The sequence below is a fragment of the Mesoplodon bidens genome, assembly GCF_964165515.1.
Source record: "Mesoplodon bidens genome assembly, chromosome: 15".
Taxonomy (NCBI): domain Eukaryota; kingdom Metazoa; phylum Chordata; class Mammalia; order Artiodactyla; family Ziphiidae; genus Mesoplodon; species Mesoplodon bidens.
In genome coordinates this window covers 88,184,518-88,196,009 of record NC_138171.1, presented here as the reverse complement: position 1 = coordinate 88,196,009, position 11,492 = coordinate 88,184,518, and positions in this window count along the sequence as shown.

The following is an 11,492-nucleotide window of genomic DNA, read 5'->3' as shown; positions in this document are numbered from 1 at the left end:
ATGAACCTTGAAGTCATTATGCTAAGTGAAACCAGCCAGACACAAAAAGGACAAACGTTCTATGATTCCACTAGTATGGGGTATCCAGATAAGTCAAACTCAAAGACAAAGTAGAATAAGGTTGCCAGGGGTTGAGGTGAGTTCGTGTTTAATGGCTACGGTTTCACATGGGGAAAATAAAGTTCTGGAGGTGGATGGTGAGGATATTTTTACAACAATGTGAATGTAGTTAATGCCATAGAACTGTATACTTACAAATGGTTTAAATGGGGCTTCCTTCGTGGCACAGTGGTTAAGAATCTGCCTGCCAGTGCAGGGGACACGGGTTCAAGCGCTGGTCCTGGAAGATCCCGCATGCCGCAGAGCAACTAAGCCCGCGAGCCACAGCTACTGAGCCCTCGTGCCACAACTACTGAAACCCGTGTGTCTAGAGCCCGTGCTCCATAACAAGAGAAGCCACCGCAATGAGAAGCCTGCACACGGCAACGAAGAGTAGCCCCGCTCGCCGCAACTAGAGAAAGCCTGCGTGCAGCAACAAAGACCTGACACAGCCAAAAAATAGAAAATAAAATAAAATACTTTAAAAAGCTTTTAAAAAATGGTTTAAATGGTAAATGTTATGTGTTTTTAATCACAATGGGGAAAATGAATGAAATAATGATCAATGTTACAATGTGGATAAACACTGAAAACATCCTAAGTGAAAGAAGCCATACAGAAAAACCACCCAGATCATGCTCATCTTGCACACTTTAAATCCAGCAAGGTTTTGAAAGTGAGGAAAAGGCCCAGTGATGGTTCCAAGAAAAGAAAACTGGATTCAAATGGAAAAATACATTTCCACAAACCTGGGGCAGCTAGTGAAAGTTGAAGCAGGTCTTTGGATAGGATTATAATGTGGAAACCATAATTATTCCTCATTATGGGGTTATGTGCTGGTTCCCTGGGAGAGTGGCCCTCCTACTCTCACAGGGTAAAACAAACTGGAGTATTTTGTGAATGTGGAAAACTTTATACTGCTATTTAAAGTTTTTTATACACTTGAAATTTACTAGAAAATAAAGTACTTATCAAAACAACCATGTCATACCATGCCAGAAATACAGACATCAAACTCTGTTATAGAGGCCAAGCCCTACCCAGATCCAGTTCACCCAAAGTGGTGATGCTAATCACCCTTGTAAGAGTCCACATACTACAAGAGGCACCATAGGAAGATTATATTGGGAGCCACAATGTCTTGGGCATTGTGGATGACCTGGATGTAGTTGAAACAGTGGGATTTCTGAATTCTAGTTTTCCACATTCAACCACCAAAAAACTGTTACAACTAAAAAATGAATTCAGTAAAGCTGCAGGATAAAAAAAAAGAAAAATCAATGCACAAAAATCATTTGTGATCCTATACACTGATAATGAACCATCAGAAGAAGAATTTTTTTTAAAATCCCACTTACAATTGCATCCAAAAAGATAACTAGGAGTAAATTTAACCAAGGACGTGAAGGACCTGCACACTGAAAACTGGAAGACACTGATAAAGGAAACTGAACAGACAAAAATAAATGGAAAGATACGCTGTGCTCATGAGTAAAAAGAATACTGTGAAAATATGCATTCTAAGGTGGGACTTCCCTGGCCATCCAGGGGTTGGGACTCTGTGCTCCCACTGCAGGGGGTGCGGGTTCAATCCCTGGTTGGGGAACTAAGATCCCGCATCCTGCATGCTACGTGGTGTGGCCCAAAATTTTTTTTAATTTAAAAAAATATGCATTCTAGCCAAATTAATGTACACATTCAACGCAATCTTCACCAAAAGTCCAATGACATTTTCCATAGAAACAGAACAAATAATCTTAAGTTGTGTGTGGAACCACAAAGGACCCAGAAGAGCCAAAGGGACCCTGAGGCAGGAGAACGGGCTGGAGGCATCTCTCTCCCTGACTTCACACTAGATTACAAAGCTACAGTCCCAAAAAAGTGTGGAATTGGCACAAAAACAGGCACACAGACCAGAGAAACAGAGCAGAGAACCCAGGAATCAACCTACAGGTATGTGGTCAGTTCCTTCACAAGAAAGGAGCCAAGAACATACACCAGGGAAAGGACAGTCCCCTCAATGAACGGTGCTGGGAAAACCGGACGCCACTCACCAAAGAACAACACTGCACTCTGTCTACACCACACACAAAAGGGGCCGAAAACCCAGTTTTCCACATCAAGCCCTTCCTCTCCTGGGTCCTCTGAAGACAGACACCCTCAGCAGTCAGCCACACACAGGAACCTTCTGCCCACTTTTCCTCACCTTCTCCCTCAGCGGCATCACCTCCCGGCAGGTCCTGAGGAGACCAGGCTCCTGTCAGCATGAACTGGACCCCACAGTGTCCCAAAGCTGAAGCCCCAGCAGGTCCTGAGGAGACCCGGCTTCCGTTAGTGTGGACTCGACCCCGGGTGGTCCTGAAGCCCAGCCGTCAGCATGGACTCGGCCCCGCATGTCCCAGAAGCCAAAGCCCCAGTGGGTCCTGAGGAGACGGGGCTCCTCTCAGCATGAACATGAACAGCATGACCTGAACAGACATCCCGCCAAAAAAGATACACAGAGAGTGAAAGTCATACAGAAACAAGCTCAACATCATACACCATTAGGGAATTACAAATGAAAATCATGAGATATCACAGCACACCTGTTAGGACTGCTAAGTTCCAAAAATAGGACAATACCAATTGCTAGAGGGTGAGGAACAAAAGGAACTCTCCCTCATCGCTGGGGGGATGCATGTGCAGCCACTTTGTAAGACAATTTGGCAGTTTTTTCCAAAGCTAAACAAGTCTCACGCTGGGATCCAACAATCATGCTTCCAGTATTTAGGCAACTGCTTTGAAAATCTATGTCCAAATGCAAACAAGGATGCAATTATTCACAGTAGCACTTTCATAATGGGTAAAAACTTGAAGAAATCAGGATATCCTTCAAAAGATGAATGCATAAGCAAATTGGGGTACATCCATGTCAAGGCGAGTAGAATATGCCACCCCAAAATATGTCTCTCAGGCATAAGGATTATTGGCCTGCTTTTTAAAAAAAGGGGGGGGGGCTTCCCTGGTGGCTCAGTGTTAAGAGTCCACCTGCCGATTCAGGGGACACAGGTTCAAGCCCTGGTCCGGGAAGATCCTACATGCCACAGAGCAACTAAGCCTGTGAGCCACAACTACTGAGCCCGTGTGCCACAACTACTGAAGCCTGGGTGCCTAGAGCCTATGCTCCACAAGAAAAGCCACCACAATGAGAAGCCCACGCACTGCAATGAAGAGTAGCCACTGCTCGCCACAACCAGAGAAAAGCCTGCACGCAGCAACGAAGACCCAATGCAGCCAAAAATAAAATAATTTATTTTTAAAAAAATCTCAGAAAACTGAGATTGCCGTATTATGAAGGACATTTACAATAGAGAAATCTCCATTTATAAGGGTATGTCCCCCTTTGCACCAAAAATAGAAGGATAATTAAATCTTAAGTAACTCTTTTCAATGGAGAAGTCCTGACTTAAATGTACGAACAGTCATACCCTTGTTTACTGAGCTTTGCATGATAACCTGCCAGAAGTGGTCTTCCCCCATTCCCCAGCATCTTTCTTCTGTTTTTAGCTGAAGACGGTATTTAAGGGGATGGTTTTGGTCATTTCAGGGAGTGACTCAGTTTCCGTGGTATCCCCCCTGTATTCAGAAGGTATACATGTTATTAAACTCCTGCTTTTCTCCGGGTAATCTGTCTTTTATTACAGGGGCGGGGGGCCCTCAACCAAGAACCTAGAAAAGTAGAGGGAAAATTGTTTTCCCTCCCATACACATGCAGTGGAATCCTATTCAGCAGAAAGGAATGCACCATCAACCTATGGAAAGACATGGATAAATCTTCAGTATATACTGCTAAGTGAAAGAATCCAGTCTGAGGAGGCTGCACACAGTATGACCCCATTGATGACATTCCGGGAAAGGCAAAGCTACATAGATGATAAGCAGATCATGGGGTGGGGGGTTTGAAGTGTTCCACGTGATACTCTAGGGTGGATACCTGTCACTATGTAGTTGTCTAAGTCCACAGATGTGCATAGCCCAAGGGACCAATCATAATCTATTCAGATTTAGTTATTTAGGATGTAGGAGTGTTGCAGGATGGAATACATAATGTCACAGAGTCTAACTGTGTTAGAAATATACGGAAACAACTCACTGTAGGGGATGGGGTAAAAGCTGCTGACCTAAGCTACCTTTGGAAATGAATGGAAACTGCAGACTGAAGGCAAAATGGTCCATATATAAACAGTGGGCTTTATTCTACGAAGTTCTTTCCAGGGTGTAGTAGCTAACAATTCTGAAACCTCTGCACATGTAACCTGGAAAGGAGCAATGCACAGATAAATGGCAGATGGTGGGAGCCAGGCTCCTTGCTGTGGGAGCGGGAAGTTACAGATAAGCAAGGGGAGAGCCTCTGCCCTCGTAATCCTGGATCTGGGCTTCCTGGGAGGATGCTGACTGGCTGCGATGTTGACAGATCTTCACGCTGGGAAGACCCTGCAGACATGGGAACTTCACACCCCATCTTTCCACCCATACCTGCTGGAAACACTCAGCCCTCCATAATCAGGCAATTGCAGCATTTAAGACATTCTCACCCCCAGGCAGATAAAGGAGCATGAGGGTCTTGCTTACCCCTAAGCTGTCCCAGAATCCAGGCCCTGGGGGTGGAGCCAGGTTGGGGGTTCCTGGGCCTCTGACCAGCAGGTGAGAGGAGGGAGGAAGACCGGTCCTGAGGACAGAGGTTCCCTCAAGTCTGTGAGCCCAGGAGCCCCCATGGGGTTCATTCCCAGTGAGGACATGGGCGGGGCCTGCAGTGGTCCTGTGTTCCCCTGGGCCCCTTTGATGAAGCCATGGCAGCCCTGGGCCCAGACATCTCCTGGCGGTGTCTCAAACTTTGACAGAGCAGTTTTACAAAGGAACAAGAGAATGGAGCTGAGTCCCTGACGGCCACTCCTTTCTGGCTCTGAGTTGCTTCCAACAGGACCGCAGTCACCTGCACGTAGTCTGCTGTGACCCATCTGCCCCCACTGGCCTTTCCTCTCCCTCCCTCCCTGTGATGATTCCAGTGACATTTCCAGCCTGGACCCCTCCCCCAGGCCAGACGCCTCTGTCCAGCCACTGCATCCCCATCTCACCTTGGGGGCTAACAGGGCCCTCAGAGGACTGGGGTCCCGCAGCTCCCCACAGCCAGGAGCAGCCCCACCTTGCCAGGCTGCTGAGCCCAGGCACCAGGTGTAACCGAGCAGGACCCTACAGGGCCTTCCCAGGACAGAGCCCTCCCCCATGTCCTCTGCTGTAGGTCCTCTCTGAATTACCCGGATAACAGTGTCTGATGCACGCTTCCTCCACCACCAAGTGGAAGAAATTAACTACTTGATGATCATGAACAGGTAGCCCCGGAGCTTCTGGTGCCTAAGAATTTATAATGTTAACCGCCTGTTACCTCACCATCAGCCAGAGAACTGTGCACCAGCTGATCACATACCCTGCGACCCCCCTCCTTCACTTGGCCTTTGAAACTGCTTTGCTGAAATCCTTCAGGGAGTTTGGGGTTTTAGAGCACAAGCCACCTGGCCTCCTTGTATTGGCACTTGTACAATTAGAGCTGCACTTTCCTTCACCACACCCGGTGTCAGTAGACTGGCTTTACTGCACTCAGGCAAGCGGATCCACGTTTTGCTCAGTAACACTGGGGTCTCCCAGGCTCCCACCCTCCTTGTGCCCCACTGACTGTCATCTGCTCCTCCAGAGTCTTGTTGCAGCAAAAAAAGAAATGAAGTTTTCCCTCCCCTGAGAACAAAGAAAACAAAGGGGACAGGGAACAGGCTAGAGAAGAAACATAACCTGGCCTGAAAGACTTCATCACTCCTTGTTTTACTTTGTCACTCATTTGTAGTAACTAGATTTGTACTTTACAAAGCTAACCTCACTCCCTGACACTATGTAATTTACATTCGGCCCCCATCACCCCTGACTCTGTGTGAGTTACATCCCCTGCCTCTTACTCCCTAACCTTATTATGTCCAGCACTTACATTCTATACGCCCCTCATAACAAATCACCCCCTAGGTTTTCATTTCAGAAACAAGTTCATCGGCCAATAAACCAGAGGCAAACGGACGCAATTACCAGACTGCTGGGCCCCAATTACCGGGCAGCCTGATGCCAGCAATGGCTGTTTTGAAACAATGCAAAGGAAAGGAGGAATGCAAGACCTTCACTACTTTGATCCTCATCCTATACCCCAGACAGCGAGATCCCCACATATAAAATCTTCCCTGATTCTCAAGGAGGGGGTGCCCAGTTCTTGAGGTGCTAACTGGCTGTGTCTTCCCTTCTGCCTGGCAGAAAAATAAAGCCATCTCTCTCTTCCTCCAAAATCCCTGTCTCTATATTTCTGTTCAGCCTCGATGCACAGGGAAGCTGATATTTCGACAACAGTCTGTGGCCAGTTCCCACACTAATTCCCCTGTACGCCCACAGCCCTGGCCCAAGCCCGATCTTGTGCCTGGTTCCTCCATCAGGCCTGACAAAGCTCCCTGCCCCCACGGTGCGTCTCACATCCCACCCCAACGTGGTCTTTCTGAAGCATAAACGAGACTGTGACCCTCTCCCACCTGTAATCCCCCAAATGTTTCCCCACTTTCGCTAGGGTATCTGCCGGGAGAGACATCTGCCAAGGCCCTGAGGGTCCCCGGCATCCCCACTAAGCTGCTGGCTCCTGGGTTCCCTGACAATGAGCACCTCAGCAGGCCAGGAGACACGGCAGGAAACCCCAGAACTGCTCACCTCCAGAGGGGACTGGCACTGCCACAGCCTGATGAAAGAGAGCAGAGAAGGGTTCCCCAGCTGGGACACAAACTCTGCACGAGTGGCCTCTCCTTGAGCCATTACATCACCTCGTGTGACTTGAGGGAAGGAAGGACCGAGGCACCCTTGGTTCCTAAGGAGGATGGTATAGGCTCAGCCACGTCCCCCCAAATCCACATGCTGAATCCCTAACCCCCAGGACCCCAGGATGTGGCTGTATTTGGAGATGGGATTTTTAAAGAGGTGATCAAGGTAAAAATGAGGTCACTAGGCTGGATCCTAATCCAATAGGATTGATGTCCTACAAGAAGAGATTAGGACACAGATAGGCACAGGGGGAGACCTGGGGAGAAGATGGCTGTCTAAGCACCAAGGAGAGAGGCCTCAGGAGAAGCCAGCATGCAGACACCTTGATCTCAGCATCCAGGACTTGGAGATAGGTCTGTTATTCAAGCGGCCCAGTCTGTGGTATTTGTTACGGCAGCCCCGAGCAGACTCACACGCAGGGTAGCTCAGGGCTCAGACTGGACAGAGCCCACTCTCCATCCCCCTGTACGTGAGTCACAGGATCCTCAGGAACTGAGGAGGGGGTCCCTGAGGGGAGGCACAAGATAGAAGATGCTAGGCATTAACATGACTGCATTCATGTTAAACGTGCCTGAAGTCCTTTCACACGAGATGGTTTTGTCCTGTATGTACATCGGCACCTTCAGTCTGAACTGCAGATCTTTGGCTTCACAACCTCCACTGAGGGCATTAGCTTCACCTGCTGTAGACCGTCTCTTATAGGATTTCCAGAACCACAAAGCATCGAAGCTTCACAGGACCCAGAGTCTGTGCGCTACCATCCAGGTGACCCTCACAGCAGAGCCGCACAGCTGCCCATCAGAACCCATTTCCCTTTTTCCTGTTCACGGCTACCCTGCACCTCCCAGCCTTCCCACCCCTTACAGCTGGGGCACAATGTCTCGTGTTACCAAGGGAAACGGGTGGAGGTGGTGAGGGCCTTGGCCAGCCTGCATCCTAGGACGGAGGGCATGATGCCCACCTGGTCACCCCATCCTGCTAGTTGGAGCCCTCACCTGGAAGCAGGGAGGAGAAACAAGGGGGACAGAGCCTGGGACCTGACACCCACCTGCCCTGGACTCTCACAAGAAGGGGACAGAGACATCTTGAGCTTCAGCCCAGTTTTGGGAGATGCTTTGTTCCATCAACAAACTTTTGCCTTAAAAGCCAAGGTGCTTTACAAACCCCTCCCCAGCTGTCACAGAAAGTCAGGCTTAATCTCATCACACTTTTCTCAAACCGCAGCTCATGCTGAGACCACCTCTCGGGTGATGGTGCTTCAGAGCAGCCCCTTTAAAAGATCCCTGGAGTTCAGCTCTCCCAGCCCTGCCTTCAGTTTAAGGGAGAAGTTTCCTTGACAAACGTGCTCAGTTTCCCTGACAGCCAAGCTTCGCAATCTCCCAAACTCTCCTCCTTCAGACGTTCCTATTCGAGGCTGGATGAGCCTAAAGTGCCAGTGCTGTCATCATGTGCCAGAGAGCGACTCCTCCAAGCCCGTGGTTATTGGTTACATGATGCTACTGATGATGAAATCCCAGAAGAGCCAGCTTTGCAGTATAACCAGTTCTGGACTCGGCACTGGGTCCCTCTCCACGGACAGAGTGGAGTGGCTGTTTCCACGGGCCCCGTGGTGGAAGAGCTCACCTAATGCAGCCAGGACTTCATCCTTTCCAGGTGATTCCAGGGTCCTCACTCTGCCCAGACCCCACCCACATGGCTGCTGTCTGTGCCAGTCTATACAGGACCTTGGTAATCTCCTAAAATGAGGGTTATTTTATACACAGGTAATGGGTTGAATGCTGGCCCCAAAAGATGTGCCCCCCAGAACACGTGAACAGGACCATATCTGAGAAAAGGGTCTTTGTATATGTAGTGAAGGATCTCGAGGTGAGGTCATCTTGGGTTAGGGTGGCCCTCAATCCAATTGAGAGAGTCCTTATGAGAGACAACAGAGGAGAAACACCGACATAGAGGAGAAGCCACGTGAAGACAGAGGCAGAGACGGGAGGGATGCAGCCACAAGCCTGGGGGCGCCTGGAGCCCCCAGAAGCTGGCAAAGGCAGGAAGAACCCTATCCTGGAGCCTTTGGAGAGACTTCCGTCCTGCAACACCTTGATCTCAGCTGCCTGGTCTCCAGGACTGGGGGAGGATGAATTCCTGTTGTTTTAAACCACCCAGCTTGTGGTCATTTGTTACAGAAGCCACAGAACGGTCACACAGACCCTGCTCTGTAGGATCCTGGAAGTGTGGGTCTCATTAAAGGCAGATAGAGGCTGGATTACAGAACCCTTAGAGTCAGCACTGGGCCCCAGAAATCGTAAAGTAGTGGCTGGACACCAGAACGTTGAGGGGTCAGTCGGAAGCCCATCCCTAGGGTGCTGGCTGCACATGGCCTCCCCAGGTTTTTACGCCTGTACATGTTGGGGATAAGTATTTCCATCCTGATTCAGGACCTCTGATGTCACCGTTCATGTTGCTAATTAAGAAACCCCTAGTTACACAGATGAAAACCCTATCAGGGCACTTGCTTCAGTGGTAAACAATTCTGAAGTTGGTCAGAGGTGGGGAATCATCTCCCAGGCAGCCAGCAGCACCCCCGCAAGGAGTGTCCTCATTGCAAAGCTGGGGGACCGTGCCAAGGCGTCTGTGAGTCACCGTGAGCTGAGCCCCAGGCCAGCTGCTGCTGAACTGTTCCCACCCTTCCCAGGTAAAACACCGGAATGTGTGCAAGGACTTGAAAGTCTAGAGGAAGGGCTGTGGAGCCACCCCAACGACAGCACGCAGGCCAACCTGGTGCCTGCAGGCCAGCCAGGATGTTCCTGGCCCCGGGCGCTCTTCTGGAAGCTTTCCACTTCCCTGCCTGAGGTACCCCTCCTGTCCCAGCCCCCACTGCTTTTTTCCTTCCTCACCTCTGCCCGGGGAGAAATTCCAGCGGCAGCTATGGGTGACACATCCTCTTCTTTAGCAGGTGGCAGCCTGGCAGCTCCTGCAGAAAGTTCAGCAGAGCCCCACTCACACCGGGCCACCCACAAAGCCACGGCCCCTCACTCCCTCCCACCAGCCCAGCCCCGACACTGCTGACGGGGCAGAGAATGTGGCGTCAGGCACAGCTGTAGGGGCTCTTGCTGCCTGGAAGGGTGTTAGTATAGACCTCAACACAGGCACACCTTGGGAGGGCTGGCCAGCTGGGTCAGGCTGCCCAGGTCAGCCAATCCTTGCCCATCAGGCACTCAGAGTTGCAGAAAATGGGGCTTGCTGCACCGGCCAGGTCCAAGGAACAGGTGTGGGGTCCTGAGGGTCAGGATAGACACGGGGCTGCAACTCTGCTTGTATTCTCAACATTTTATCTGGTCTATGAGTGGGAGACAACTTCAAGACCCTCTCCTAATGAGAGGAACCCAGGAGTCAGGGAGAGGAGGGGTGATGGGTGGAGACAGAGGCCTGGTGCCCCGGCTGCAGTGGAAGCCTCTGGAAGACCAGGTGGAGGGAGGCTGCACAGAGTGAAGCCCAGGGTCACAGACCTGTCGGAGCTGCTGTTTGTTAGTTCAGGTCCTGCTCTGAGGTGCTCTGTGTCAGCTCAACCGACAGGTGGGCTGGGGGTGCTCTGCAGTGAGGGCTACGTGCACGGTTCCTGGGTGCCCAGCCCTGCCGGGTGCCTGCCCAGGTGAGCTCCAAACAGTGGAAGGGGCCTGACCACGAGAGCCCCGGGGGCTGCTGGGTGCCGGCCCAGGTGAGCTCCATACCCAGGGAGGGGCCTGGCCACGAGAGCCCCGTGGGCTTCTGGGTGTCAGCCCAAGTGAGCTCCATAACCGGAGAGGGGCCCGGCCACGAGAGCCCCATGGGCTGCTGGGTACCTGCCCAGGTGAGCTCCATATACTGGGAGGGGCCTGGCCACGAGAGCCCCGTGGGCTGGGTAGGGGGCGTGTGTATGAGCATCCTCTCTGCACAGCCGGCACAAAGTTGCTTAGCAACTTCCCTGTGGGCAGTGCTGGAATGAAATGTGGACCAGGAGATGCCAAGGGCCCCCTGAACCCCTGTCCATCCTGAGTGTTGAGGTCAGTAGGCGGGTGCTGGCCACTGTGCTGCATGAGGGAGGCCCCGCGGGTACCTCTTGTGTCGTCCACCTGACACCACGGAGGCCTCCCCAGGACAGAGCAGACAGCCTGCCTGGGGCAGGTGGGAGCTCCTGGTGACGCTGCAGGGGACATGAGAGGGACGGACCAGGCAGGAGGGGGTGGAGCCCAGGCAGAGCCATGGGGTTCGGGGCCGAGGGGGCCTTTCTGGGTCTGAGCTGGGAGTGGACGTGCAGGTGGTGAGTGTGATCCAGGAAAGCTGCCCTGGTGGCGTGAGGCTGAACGTGCTTCAGTGACAAGACTTGCAGATGATCCCAAAACAGGATAGTGAGATGGATCCTGTTAGAAGAAGGTAAGTGAATCCCCCCAAGAAGATGCTCTGTGAGTTGGTCCCGGGAGGGCGGGTGAAGGGAACAGGTGTGGAACCTGCGGGGAGTGGGCAGTCCCCCTGGGCGGGCGGCGGGT